The following is a 14,493-nucleotide window of genomic DNA, read 5'->3' as shown; positions in this document are numbered from 1 at the left end:
CCGGGCACTCGAGGTGTGAGGCTGAGTCCTCACCGGCTTCGCCATCCTCCCTGGTCCCAGCTCTGCAAGATCTCGGGCACTGTGCCTGGGAGGATTCAGGCAGATGGCAGATCGGAAACTCGGGGACCCAGGGGAGGCGGGGTGAGGAGAAATGGGAGGCAGGGAACGTTCCTGTCAGGCACACTCAGTTTTTTGGGGGGTAAATTCAGAAGGCCAGAGGGAAGATAGGAAATTGACTACCATTCCAGCAAACGGCATGGAGGTTAGAGCTAGAGAAGAATTTCCTGACTGTGAGGGATTGGGGCAGGAGTGGAACCTGGAGCCCAGGGGATGAGAGGCATTGAACCCGGGGAGGGATGGGCACTTCTGTCCCTGAAAGAAGTTCCTGGTCCTATGCGAGAGACCCGGGTTCAGGGGGCGGCGACAGGCAACGCGGGCGTCAAGGATGGATGAGACTTCCTGCCTGTTTCTCTGAGCCAATCCATGTCCGGAATGCTTTGAAAATAAAAGCAGCCCCACAGCCCCAAGAACTGTCAGGCCCCTAAGTTTTGAGGTAGAAGAACCTCCTTAGGGAAAGGGCACTCCAGGTCCCCTAGGAGCTGCTGATGAGGAAGCAGGGCTGGGGGCTTGGCTCAGCTCACGAGTTTTTTCGGGCAGCAGGACCAACAGGCCGGTGAAGTGGGGGTGGAGTTGGGGTGGGGGTGAGGTGTCGTTGGAGGAGGAGAGGTGGTGACTTGTTTGAACGGGGGTCTGTTCTTTCCCTTGCAGCCCCTCTGGCCTCCCCCAGGCTCCTCCCACCCATGAGGCACCTCCCACCCAGGCTCCACCCACCCACCAGGCACCTCCCACCCAGGCTCCACCCACCCACCAGGCACCTCCCACCCAGGCTCCACCCACCCACCCGGCACCTCCCACCAAGGCTCTTCCCACCCAGGCTCCTCCCACCCACACCGAGCCCCTTACCCACGAGGGGACTTTGCCCCTGCTGTGCCGTCTGCCGGCCAGGGGTGCTCTTCCTGGGGTCAGGGAGGCGCTGCGTTCCCAAGACACCTCCAGGACATCTTCTCTGAGCTCCACCTGCCATCCCTATCCCTTGCACTGCTTCACAGCTCGTGTCACAGCCACCCAGCTCCTGATGCTCGGTGATTTGTTCCTGTATTCCTTGCCTGGCTTCCTGCTAGGAGGGGAGCTCCTGAGGGCTTTGCCGGGGTGTGGACGGCTGCGTCCCCAGGGCCTGCCACCGTGCCGGCCCCTCCAAGCCTCAGTTATTTGCTGCAGGAATGAGCGAGCCAGCGCCCCCTACCGGCAGGTCCTCTGCTGGCACCCGATGCAAAGAGCCTTGTTTCTGGGAGGCAGGTATGGGGGTGGGAGTGAGCCGCCTAAGTGACAGGGTGGGCCCCTGGAACGTCCAGGAGGGAAGCCCGGAGGAGGGGTCGCCGAGCTGTTACAGAGGCCGTGGTGATGGGCCGGGGGGGCCTCCTTCCTCCCACACCAGGGCTGTGACAACCGAGGGGCAGGGTCAGCTCTGGGAGGTGAAGGGCCCCTCTGAGTGGACTGGAGCGAGGCGGCTGGAGGCCAGGGAGGAGCCGGGCCAAGGATGAGGGGGTAGAGGATGGGGCCGTGGCTGGAGCCACAGAGATGGAGAGGAAGGAAAGAGTGAACGGATAAGGCAAATTTGTAAAAGTGGCAGAACCTGGGGGCGGTGTAGGAGGTGAGGGAGAGGGAGGAGCCAGGCCCTTCTTATAGATCTGGGGTCAAACTCCAAAAGCCAGAAGAGGACGGTGGGGTGGGAAGCTGTTAGGGGGAGAAGAGAATGCAGAGGACCCTGCCATATGCCCCCAGCCCCGGTCCCCACTCGCAGGCGGCGCCTCACTCTGGTCACACCCACAGTGCCGCAGGGGAGCAGGGGACACACCGCCCACCTGGCTCCCATCCAGTCCCCGGCTGTGCGACCTTGGGTGAGTGAGCTGCTCCCTCTCTGATGAGGCTGCACGGGGCTGTGGCAAGGGGGCCCAAGTAGGGCCTGGCACGCAGCAGGTGACCAACAAGTGAGATGTGGGACTCGGAGCCTGGCTGGCCACCGGGAAAAGAAGAAACCAGGGCTCCGACCCCCTGGCGCTGCCAATTTTCTGCTAGGAACGGTACCCTTTGGTCACTCAGTTTCCTCATCGGAGAAATGGGAATTAACAGCAAGTTCCAGAAGACAGAGGGCTGGGAGGACTGGGGGTGGGGGGACCCGGGAAGGGTAGAGGTGGGCTATTTATTTCCCAGCCAACGGAGGACTACAGTTGACCCTTGAATGACAGGGGTTTGCACCATGTGGTCCACTTACACGTGGACTTTCTCCCACCTCTGCTACTCCTGAGACAGCAAGACAACCCCCCCAACTACCGCCTCCCCCCCCCCCCCGCCACAGCCCAGTCAATGTGAAGACGATCAGGGGGAGCCCTTTACGATGATCTACTCCACTTAGTGGATAGTAAATGTACTTTCTCTTCCTCAGCATTTTCTTAATAGCATTTTCTTTTCCCTAACTCACTTCATTGTAAGAATTCAGGATAGAATACATTTAACATACAGAATGTGTGAACTGACTGTTTACGTAGGGTGTCCAGTCAACAGCACACTATTAGTAGCTACGTTTTAGAGGAGTCAAAATTTATACGCAGATTTTCAACTGCACAGGAGGCCGGTACTGTATGCATAGATATGTCCACGCACACAGGCACACACATACACACATATATAAATTTCTACTGGAGTGCAGTGGCGTGATCTCAGCTCATTACAGCCTTGACCTCCCGGGCCCACATGATCCTCCCACCTCAGCCTCCTGAGGAGCCAACTACAGGTGTGCATCACTATACCCGGCTAATTTCTTTTTTTCTTCTGAGATGGAGTCTCGCTCTGTCACCAGACTGGAATGCAGTGGCGTGATCTCGGCTCACTGCAGCCTCCACTTCCTGAGGTTCAAGTGATTCTCCTGTCTCAGCCTCCCAAGTAGCTGGGACCACAGACGTGCACCACCACAGCCAGCTAATTTTTGTATTTTTAGTAGAGACAGGGTTTCACCATGTTGGCCAGGATGGTCTCAATCTCTTGACCTTGTGATCTGCCCTCCTCAGCCTCCCAAAGTGCTGGGATTACAGGCGTGAGCCACCGTGCCTGGCCAATCTTTTTGTATTTTTGTAGAGATGGGCTTTTGCCATGTTCTCCAGGCTCAAATAATCCTCCTGTCTCAGCCTCCCAAAGTGCGGGATTCTAAACGTGAGCCACGGCACCCGGCTGTATTTCAACATTTCAATGCATCACCATCCAACAGAACTCTCTGCAATGATGTAAATGTTCTATCTATGCTGTCCAACATTGGCAGCCACCGGCCACATGAGGCTACGGAGCATGTGACATGAGTCAAGCGTGAACAGGGGCTGAATTCTTCATTTGGCTTGACGTGACTGCTGGTGCTCACGCGTGGCAATGGCTACTGTATGGGACAGCGTGGATCTAACGGCTGATCCTGCTTGGGGCTGCTTCTGCCTGAGTCCCCGAACTGCTGCTCCGTCTGCTTCTTGCCCAGCAACCTCATGGGGCTCTTACAGGACTCACGCAGAAGCCAGGGCGGTCACAGCCAGAGAAACAGAACATTACTGAGACTGTGAGGTCCAAGCGCCTGGCCAGCTCTGCCTCGGTTGCCTGTGCCAGGCCTGCGCTGTGGGAGCTGCCTGCAAGAGCTCATTGAGTCCCTGCCAGGGGCCCATGGTGAGAGCTGCTGCAGCCCATTTTACAGAAGGGCATGCTGAGCCACGGTGAGGTCACTGCCGTATCTATGGAGAGCCAGATTTGGACAGGCTTTGAGATACAAACTGAACTTCCAAAAAAGAAAGGAAAAAAAAAAAAAGAAAAGAGGGCCAGGCATGGTGTCTCACGCCTGTAATCCCAGCACTTTGGGAGGCTGAGGCGGGCAGATCATCTGAGGTCAGAAGTTTGAGACCAGCCTGACCAACAGGGTGAAACCCCGTCTCTACTAAAAATGCAAAATAAGCCATGCCTGGTGGCGGGCACCTGTAATCCCAGCTGCTTAGGAGGCTGAGAAAGGAGAATCACTTGAACCCGGGCGGTGCAGTGAGCCGGGACTGTGCCACTGCACTCCAGCCTGGGCAACAGAGCAAGACTGTCTCAAAAAAAAAAAAAAAAAAGAAAAAAAAAACTGGCCTTCCAGGCCCCTGGACTGTGATTCTGTGCCGGGAAGTGGCAGTTTAACAGCCCTGAACTGAATTTGCCCGGAAGAGAAGTGGGATCTGGCGTGGCACTGGTGGGTTTTGCAACAGTATTCGTTGTCAAGGCTCGGGCAGTGGGGTGTGAGAGTGAGTCTGCAGGTGGGAGGGGCATGGCCGCAGCTGGCTCCGCCCACAGGGGGCCCTCCTAGGAAGGATGCTGTTGCTATCTGTTTTCTCTCACAGGGTTGTGCATAGCTACTTTGTTTACAACACAAGGGTGCTACTAAAAGTCATAAAAAGCTGAAAATGATGTGAACTGGAGCAACGCTTCTCAGACATGAATGTGTGTCCAGCTGCCTGGGAATCTTGTTAAGAGGTGGATTGTGGCCGGTCGCAGTGGCTCACGCCTGTAATCCCAGCATGCTGGGAGGCTGAGGCAAGCAGGTCACTTGAGGTCAGGAGTTTGAGACCAGCCTGACCAACATGGTGAAACCTTGTCTCTACTAAAAATGCAAACATCAGTTGGGCGTGGAGGCATGTGCCTGTGGTCCCAGCTACTCGGGAGGCTGAGGCAGGAGAATCGCCTGACCTGGGAGGTGGAGGCTGCAGTGAGCTGAGTCGCATCATTGCACTCCAGCCTTGGTGACAGAGTGAGACTCTGTCTCAAAAAATAAAAATAATAATAGGCTGGTCGAGGTGGCTCACGCCTGTAATCCCAGCACTATGGGAGGCTGAGGCAGGCGGATCATGAGGTCAGGAGATTGAGACCATCCTGGCTAACACAGTGAAACTGTCTATACTAAAAATACAAAAAACTCGCTGAGCATGATGGCATGCACCTGTAACCCCAGCTACTTGGGAAGCTGAGGCAAGAGAATCACTTGAACCCAGTAGACAGAGGTTGCAGTGAGCCGTGATCATGCCACTGAATTCTAGCCTGGGTGACAGAGAGAGACTCCATCTCAAAAATAAATAAATAAATAAATAAATAAATAAATAAATAAAAATAACCCAAAACATACAGATTCTGCATCGGCATATCTAGGATGAGGCTGTAATTCTGTTTCCCAGGGGATGCTGGTCTCGGAGCAAGGGGCTAAGGGGTCTCTAAGGGGTCTCTAAGTGCCCGTCCCACTCCTATATTCCATTTTGGGATGAAGAATGATGCCCCCTCCTCTCTCCCCGAGCTTTGTATAGGAGTGTGGCTCAAGGGTGGGCCTTGGAATCAATTAGACCTGGGTTTGGACCTCAGCTGCAACAGTCACCAGCCATGTAGCCTTGCAAAGGGAACATCACCCCTCAGGGCCTCGGTCGGCTCATCTGTAGGTGAGGAATGTCTGTTCTCTGTGATGAGCTTAGGGAAATGCCTGCAGCATAAGAGGAAAATGCTCAATGAACTTATTCCAGGATCCAGAAGATCCTCCTCCTCATCACACCGTCCTGTGAAAAGGAAGGATGGAGAGGTGGAAAGAGTGTGGAGGAAAACTGGGTTTAAATTAAGTTAAAACTGGCTGGCCACTTTCTCCCTGTGTCCCCTACCCCAGGCTCTGCCTTGCAGTCTGTGAAGATAATGACTCCTAAGAATAGTTTGTTGGGGCTCCTGGTGACCATGTGCAGTGTTTGACACTTAAATGACAGCTACATTAAAAGTTACCATTTATTATCGGTCAGGTGCAGTGGCTCACACCTGTAATCCCAGCACTTTGGGAGGCCAAGGCAGGCAGATCACCTGAGGTCAGGAGTTCAAGACCAGCCTGGCCAACATGGTGAAACCCCATCTCTACTACAAATATGAAAAATTAGCTGGTGAGGTGGTGCATGCCTGTAATCCCAGCTACTCAGGAGGTTCAGACAGGAGAATTGCTTGAACCTGGGAGGTGGAGGTTGCAGTGAGCCAAGATCACGCCACTGCACTCCAACCTGAGCGATAGAGCGAGACTCCATCTTTAAAAAAAAAAAAAGTTATTTATTCTTACGGGTCAGAAGAATAAACCATTTCCCCATTCTGTGACTCAGGCCATCTACCTCTGCTATTGTAAACGCAGCATTTCTGGCTGGTTCGAAACCATTCATTTGTCAAGGAGTGGGGGCCCATGGGATCCTATCTGGGGTCCTTGCCCTTCCCAAAACAAGGTCCGACAACCCCCACGTTGGTGAGGACTGATTCTCTACTGTGAGAATCCGCGTGGAGCATCCTTTTCCTTTCTGGTGGTTTAGAGGCATAAACAACACTGAGAACCTGATGGTCCCTGAGTTACAGGAGATCCAGTGCCTTTAAAAGTCTCATCCTGGGCCGGGCGCGGTGGCTCAAGCCTGTAAGCCCAGCACTTTGGGAGGCCGAGGCGGGTGGATCACGAGGTCAAGAGATCGAGACCATCCTGGTCAACATGGTGAAACCCCGTCTCTACTAAAAATACAAAAAATTAGCTGGGCATGGTGGCGCGTGCCTGTAATCCCAGCTACTCAGGAGGCTGAGGCAGGAGAATTGCCTGAACCCAGGAGGCGGAGGTTGCGGTGAGCCGAGGATCACGCCATTGCACTCCAGCCTGGGTAACAAGAGTGAAACTCTGTCTCAAAAAAGAAAAAAAAAAAAAAAAGTCTCATCCTGCTGGCGGTGGTGGCACATGTCTGTAATCCCAGCACTTTGGAAAGCCAAGGCAAGAGGATCACATGAGCTCAGGAGTTTCAGACCAGCCTGGGCAACGTAGTGAGAAGCCCCCTCTCTACAAAAAATGCACGAATTAGCTGGGTGTGGTGGTGCACACCTGTAATCCCAGCTACTCAGGAGGCTGAGGTGGGAGGATCGCTTGAGCCCAGGAGGTCAAGGCTGCGGTGAGCTGTGACCGTGCCATTGCACTTCAGCCTGGGTAACAGAGCAAGACCTTGTCCTCCTCCAACTACAAAAGTCTAACCTTTGATGGGTCTATTGTTATGAACAACCTAATTATTGTGATTATTAATTTTATGGCCGGGTACAGTGGCTCACACCTGTAATCCCAGCACTTCGGGAGGCCGAGGCAGGTGGATCACTTGAGGTCTGGGGAGTTTGAGACCAGCCTGGTCAATACAGTGAAACCCTGTCTCCATCATAAAATAAAATAACATAAAATGATTACCCAGGTGTAGCGATGTGTGCCTGCAGTCCCAGCTACTTGGGAGGCTGAGGCAGGAGAACTGCTTGAACCCGGGAGACGGAGGTTGCAGTGAGCCAAGATCGCACTACTGCACTCCAGCCTGGGCGACAGAGCGAGACCCTGCTACAAAAAAAAAAAAGTCTAATTTCCACTTGGATGGCCCAATGGACCATTGTATTCTTCTCTCTGGGCCTCAGTTTCCCCCTCTGTAAAGCAGAGGCAACCTTCGTGACAGCCACATACAGGTTTGCAGTCCCTGCTCAGCCACTTCTAGGTGTATCATTCTGGGCAACGACGCCACCCCTCTGGGCCTCAGTTTCCCCATCTGTCAAGCCGGGGATGATGACTGTGCCTCCCTGAAGGGTTGCCACAGGAATACGTGGGAAAAATCCACATAAGAGGCTGAGCATTGAGCCTGGTGAGTGTCACGCTCTCCATCACCGTTAGCTGCAATCATGATCATCTCAGGCTCGGGATGAGACTGTTCCAAGCAAGAGCAAGGCCAGTCTCCTCTGCGCTGACCACCTGAGGATGGCCTCTCCGGTGGAGCTGTGGCCGCACTGCCTTCTGAACTCTGTCACAGTGTTTGAACAAGAGCTCTGGGGTCTAAGCTAACTCCCCAGCTGGTGCTGCTTCTGGGGGCACGGTGAGCCTGGGAGTGACTGCTGACCACCCCCGCCCACTGCCCTGCCTCACTCCCTTCCTCCTCTCCGTCAAGCTTTTTTTTTTTTTTTTTTTTTTTTTGACAGAGTTTCGCTCTTGTCGCCTAGGCTGGAGTGCAGCAGCATGATCTCAGCTCACTGCAACCTCCACTTCCCGGGTTCAAGTGATTCTCCTGCCTCAGCCTCCCAAGTAGCTGGGATTACAGGCTCACAGCACCACGCCTGGCTAATTTTGTATTTTTAGTAGAGACGGGTTTCACCATGTTGGCCAGGCTGGTCTTGAACACCTGACCTCAGGTGATCTACCCTCCTCAGGCTCCCAAAGTGTTGGGATTACAGGTGTGAGCCACTGCGCCTGGCCTGTGTCTGTCTCAGTCTTACACTCACTCTTCAACCTCCCACTAGGATCACCAATACTACCAGACACTCCCCATCCTCATTCTCAGACGCCCTCCTGGGGGACCACCAGTCCCCTGTGGGCTGCTGCCTGCTCCCCAGTGGCCAGCCCTCCCAGCCCATCTCATGGGCCTTGGAGGCAGCCTCTCCACCTCTGCCTGCTGTGACAACAGTTGTTCATGGGTTTCTAGGCAACAAGGGGCATCCTGCCTCTCTTCTTACTCTCCTGCCACCCCCCTGTCTAGCAGAGCCCCCCCAGTCTCAGTACCGGGACTGGAAGGAAAGGGGCATTCTCCCCAGTGGGGAGAGAGGGTCCCGAAACTCAGTGATCAAGGTTTTCCACACCCCGCCGGAGAGGACAGGAAGACGTGCCCCCTACACCCAGCAAGCGTGACGGTGGAGGGGCCACTGCTGGGCCTGAGCGCTGCAGGCTCTGAGGGGAGCCTTGTCCTCTGCACCCCTATCTGGAGGTGAGGCCTTCCTCCTCCGGAAACAGGGTCCTCACGCCGGGCCCTCTATGGCAGGCAGCCCTCCGTCTCCGCCTGCTCTGGGACCACATGTGGAGCCTGGAACTCAGGGAGGAAGCCCGCCCCCTGCCTACGGGCTGTGATGCCACATGCTGGGGACAAGAGTGTGGGGTCTGTGGCCCACCCTGGCCATGGGCCAGCTGAGAAGCACAGGCTGCGACATGGTGGCTTCACGCAACGCTGACTCTCCAGCACGGGGAGGACCGGCAGTTTCACAGCAGACCCTGGCCCTGGAGAACGGGTGTGTGCTTGGTGCCCTGGCAGCCTTAAGAACCACTTCTCCCAGATAAGGATAGGACTCTCCTGCTCCTGGCACTGCAAAGAGGCCGTTTAAGTGGAAAGAGGGCCCCGCCAAAGTGAGGCTTGGAGTTAGGGCTAACTGAGGGGGGAGATGATGGAGGAACCACGGAGAGGACCCGGCCAGGGACGCCGAGGCGTGGAGAGTGGAGAGGGGGACAGTGCACAAAGAGACAGAGCAGGGAGGAGGAGAGGCAAACGGCAGGGGCTGCAAACCTCCCTGCCCAGGAGGGAAGACCCATCAGGACACTGGTTAGAGGAGCGAGTGGGGCGTGGTGGCCCTGGGCACCTGAGCACAGCCCACGGTTACTCAGGGGGGAAGAAGATTCCAAAAGCTGGCAGTCTAGATTTTTACGAGAAATCTCTAATTTAAAAAAAATGTTGGCAACAAATTAAACATGTTGAAAGCACCAGGAAAATAATGCTCTCGGGCGCCGGGAGAACCCCAGCGTAAGTGAGTCCTCAGGGATGTGGGGAGAGGGAGCCTCGGGGAAGAAGCCGGGGAGGCAGGGGGCAGACAGGCTGGCAGGAACAGTGGCAGAGGTGAGGGCGAGTGACACAGAGGGACAAAGAAGAGAGGCACCGAGAGCGGGTGTCGAGCAGAGGCAGAAACAGAGGCAGGTTTCACAGCAGATGGGGTGGGAGAGGGAAAGACTGAGGGCTGAGTCCAGAGACTCCACAGTTGGGCCAGGCCCAGCAGGGGGTGAAGGGTCAGTCCCAGGAAAGCTGACACAGGAGATGGAGGGGTGAGACAGCTTGACAGAGACAGGAGGTCCAGGTGACAGCCCATGACAGACAACCGGCCAGAGAGCACTGGGATAGGGAGACAGGATGGAGCCGTGTGAGCTGCCCAGCAGGTGTCCTAGCAGATAAGACGGGTGATCGAGGGGGTGGGGACCCTGGCAAGAAAGCAGGGCCAGGGTTCCGGAAGGGACTGAGGATTCAGCGGCCACCCCTGACCCCCAACCCACAGCACCTCCGCATGGGCCCCGACAGTGCGCACAGGCTCTGCTTGTGAGAGAGATGTCAGCGCCCTGTGAGGGCTCATGTCTTAATTCTGCCGACCTCTCGGACGGCGAGGAGGTCCTAAGGGGGCCCGGTGGCGTGGGAAGCACTCTCTGGGCTGTCTCTGAGTGGGATTAAGGGTGACTGCTGGAGCCTGGTGGGGCTGGCCCTCCCTGCAGTGCACACGCGATCGGGTTCCCTAGGCTGGCACTGGGTCTGGCGCGTGTGCAGCTCCGGGACTGTCTTAGCTGCACCTGGAGAACGGTGTGTGCTCGGTGCCCTGGCAGCCTTCCCACACCTCCGTGCCTTTCGCTGTGTGTCTCTCTGCACACGTGAGGCCACGAGGTCACAGGACCACGAGGCAAGGGCCTCCCGCCTTTGTCTCTCCCTCCAGGTCTCTGTGTAGGAAGGACCGTGCGTGACACACGACTACAGGTCTGGGGACTGCTCTGTTTCTCCTGACCTCCTGCTGAGCGTGGGGGCTGCGTCCGCAGCTGGGCCACTGTGGTTGCACGTGGGGTCTCTGGCTGCCAGTGAATGACTGTGTGTGCGAGTGCGTGTGTACAAGCTAGGGCGTCTACCTCTATGTCCCCGTGTCTTCCCCGCACACTCCCACTCTCGGTCGCTGACTTGGGGTCTCTCTGACAAGTCCGAAGCGGCCTCTAAACCCCCCAGCGCTCTGGTGGCCAGTGTCCCCCGGCTCCCTGCTGGCCCCGGCAGGCGCCCTGTGGGTCTGTCCCACCCTCCCTGAGTCTGCGGCTCCCTGCGGCTCTGCCTCGCCCACCCCGAATGTTTGCTCTCTGGGTGGGAGTGGCATGTGTCCCTGGCTCCCCGACTTTTTTCTTTCTTTGGGAAATTGAGTGAGTAACTCCACGACTCTGGATGCTGATGCCCTAATTGTGTGTCTGTTTCAGAGGCTGGGTCCCCTTTCTCGCTCTGGGCCTCCCTCCCTGGCTCCGTTCCTCTCCTTGGGTCTCTCTCCCGCCTTTCTGCTGCTTCACTCTCTGTCCCTGTTTTCTCTGTGTGCGTTTGGACCATTGGGTGGCCAGGAGGAGAGGAGCCCCAGGCAGGAGGGGAGAAGGAGGAGGAGGAGGAGGAGGAGGAGGAAGAGATGGAGGAGGAAGGTGGGAAGGGGAAGTGGAGGCTGCAGAGAGGCAGGTTAGAAGGCAGAGGCTGCAGAAGATGCTACAGGAAGAGGGAGGGGCGCGTCCTGGCCGCGGGCCGGGGGTGGGGGACGGGAGTTTGTAGGCTCCTGGACCAGGAGAGAAGGCGGCTCCGGCTACTCCCAGCTGCCTGGAGCCCGAGTTCCTGTCTGGCGGCTGCGCGGCCGGGACTTCGGATGTGAGGCGCATAGCAATGGGGCGCTGCGGAGGCGCCACTGCAGCTCCCAGCTGGAGAGGGGGGCGGGGAGGGGGCCGAGGGGCAGCCCCGAGGCTCCCTTCCCCCTCCCCTTCCCAGCTGGGCTCTCCCCAGGGGAATTCCCCACCCCGAGAGAAAGTCGCCAGCGGCTGCAAGGAGGGGGCAGGGAGGAGGGGAGGGCGCCCAGGAGGAGAGCAGAGGTGAGGGGGTCTGGGGAAGAAGATAGGGGTGCAGAGAGGAGGGGACGGGGAGGGGGAGGGGCGGGGGGGTGGTCAAGAGGCCATCCTGGGCTCTGGGGACTCGAGCCCTGGGGGCGAGACGGGCTGGGCCCCTGGCCGGATGGGACCCCAGGGAGGCAGGGCATGGAGATGGGGGAACCTTGAGAGCCCGGGCCCGGGATTGATGGTGAGTTGGAAGGAGAGGTTCCCAAAAGCAGAGAGCTGGGGCTGTGGGGGTGTGAGATTGGGGGTACTATGGGGTGAGGAGACAGGACGGGGGTCTCTGGGTGAAGAAAGGTCATAGGAGGAGGTTTCAGAGAGTGCTGGGCTGAGAAGGCAGCTGGGGTGCTGGGGAGAAAGCGGAGAGGCTGGGGTGCAAGGCCGGAAGAGAAGCGGGGAGGGAGCGGGAGAGAGCGGGAGGAGAGGGCAGCTGCAGGAGGGGGTCTCCTGGACAGAGGGTCTGGTGAGGGATATCTGGGGGAGGGTCCAGGATGGGGTGAGAGGATCCTGAGGGGCACGTGTTGTGCCTTAGAAGATCCTAGAGGAGCAGGTGTGAGGGTCGGAAGCCTGGGGATGAGGCAGCAAATGGAGGGCGGGGGTCCGCAGGAGGGGAGGCTTCCAGGAGGGGAGGGTGGAGGGAGGTGGGAGAGGCAGTGGTCCTGGAGAGACACGTGCCCAAGGATACAAGGCCCCAAAGCCGAGTGGGGTCAAGGAACCGGGTCTTGGGGAGAGGGAGGGGCAGGGGTCTGAGTCTTCCACCGGGAGATGGGGGGGGTGACCCCAGAGACAGAAGGGCTGAAGACTGGGGAGGGGGTTGTCTCACTCCCCAATCACCCCCTCCGTCTTTCCCATTTTCACTTCCCAAACTCCCCGGTTCTCCCCGGTTGCCACGGCAACCGCTCTTGCCAGGCGCGGTCACCAAGGAAACCCCGTGCCCGCCTCTCCCCCCCTCCCCATCACTGGCGTGCCCCCCCCACCCCAAGCAGCAGCGGTGTGGAGGGTGGGAGGGGCCATGGGGAGAGGAAGAACCTGGACTCCCGCCCCAGAAAGGGGGGCCCGGACCTACGCCCGGCGAGCCCCCCACCCTGTCTACTTCCTCAACCCCACAGCTGGATACGCAGCGACCGCCGGACGCACCCCCCACAACCTGTCCCCAGGCAGCGGCGACCCCCCCAGCACAGAACTCGCCCGGCCCGGAGAACCCCCACCCAGCCGCCTCCCCCACCGGCTTCTGCCTCCGTCAGGCCCCGCCCCTTGTCCTCTGCCATCCCCCACCCCATCCCGGAGGAGGCCTAAGACCACCGTCCCCCAATTAGCGAATGCCCCCCACCTACCCCCCGCGGTTCCGCCTCCGGCCCCCGCCCCTGACCCGTGCCCCTCAGCGGCTACTCACAGCGAGGAGAAGGACTCCTTCCGGGGGGCAGCATGCCCGGCCCGTGGGGGGAGGACCCCCCCAATGAGGCTCAGGAATTTGGGGTGCAAGGCCCGCTGCGGGGAGGCGCGGGGGGCGGGGCTGCGGCCGGGCCGGGAGCCTCTCTCGCGCTCTCCCCCCTCCCCGGCTCCTGGGTGGGGAGGGGGCTTCCGCGGCGGCGGCGGGGGGCTGGGGGGGCCGCGCTGCCTCCTCGCCTCGCACCCGCCCGCCGTCCGGCCCGGCGCCCTCGCCCGCCGCCCGCCTTCCTTCTTGCCTTCCTTTCTTTCCTTCTTTCTTTCCCGGCTTCCTTCCTTCCAGCCTTCCTTCCTTCCTTCCTCCCTCCTCGGGCCCGCCGGCGCCGCTCTCCCCCCACCCCACCCCCCCCCAGGCCCCGGCCCCGGCCCCGGCCCCCGCCTCGGACGGTGCGGCAGCGACCGAGAGCAGCCGAGAGCGGCGGAGACGGGAGCGGAATACTGATGATGGTGGGAGCGGGCGGGCGGAGGGAGGGAGCGGGAGGGAGGCCCGGGAGGAGCGGAGGGGGGAGAGAGGCAGGGGAGGGAGGGCCGCGAGGAGAGGGAGGAAGGAAGAGGGGGGAAGAACCGAGAGGATGGGAGAGGGAGGGAAGGGGAAGGGGAAGGGAAGCAGGAAGGAAGAGGGAAGAGGGTGGAGGAAAGAAGAGGGGGAGAAAAAGGGGAGGGAGGGGGAGAGGGTGTGGGAGGGGAGGGGTGGGGGGGAGACTCCTGGATGGAGGGGCGGGGGAGAGGGCAGAGGAAGAGGAAAAGAGGGAGACATGGGTAGAGAAATGGGCAAGAGAGGCCCAGGGGCCAGGAAGTGGCGGGGGGAAGAGGAGGGAAGGCCCAGCTCGGAGGGCTGCAGGAAGCAGAGGGCCGGGGCGGGGGGCTGTGGGGAGAAGAATGGGGGGTGCCGTAGGTGCTGTCAGGAAGAGCAGGGGAAGCTGGCGGGACCCCAAAGAGGCAGGAGGAACTAAGTTGGACGGAGATGAGAGGATGGAAGATGGAGGGAAGGACCCGTGGTGCCGGGCGGGGGTGGGGGTGGGGGGGAGGAGGGGCGGGGGGGGGCGCAGGGATCTCTCGGGAGGGGAGGGAGGCTGGGGAGCTGGAGCTGTGAGGGCCCAAGACTGGGTGGCAAGAGCGCGGGGAGTAGATGGGGTGTGGGAGGGGACAGAGGGCCCTTCTTGGACCCCCCTGTGTGCCCACTTCATCAGCACCCCCCCCCACCTCATGAAGAGACGGACCCTCAAGCCCAT

The 14,493-nt window shown here is 59.0% G+C and overlaps 1 protein-coding gene across 1 annotated transcript in view; it reads right to left on the bottom strand.

Annotated features, from left to right (window-relative positions):
* Positions 1-13,702, bottom strand: part of LRRC4B (leucine rich repeat containing 4B) — a 48,909-nt gene extending 35,207 nt beyond the window's left edge. The window contains exon 1 of the mRNA XM_039466244.2: positions 13,209-13,702. The gene's annotated coding sequence lies outside the window, so the exon portion shown is untranslated. The remainder of the gene's footprint in view (positions 1-13,208) is intronic.
* Positions 13,703-14,493: the final 791 nt, after the last annotated feature.

The sequence above is a fragment of the Saimiri boliviensis genome, chromosome 14 (genome assembly GCF_048565385.1).
Source record: "Saimiri boliviensis isolate mSaiBol1 chromosome 14, mSaiBol1.pri, whole genome shotgun sequence".
NCBI classification, from domain to species: Eukaryota; Metazoa; Chordata; class Mammalia; order Primates; family Cebidae; genus Saimiri; species Saimiri boliviensis.
Note: the sequence above shows the minus strand (reverse complement) of the source record. Positions and strands in the feature narration are given on the sequence as shown.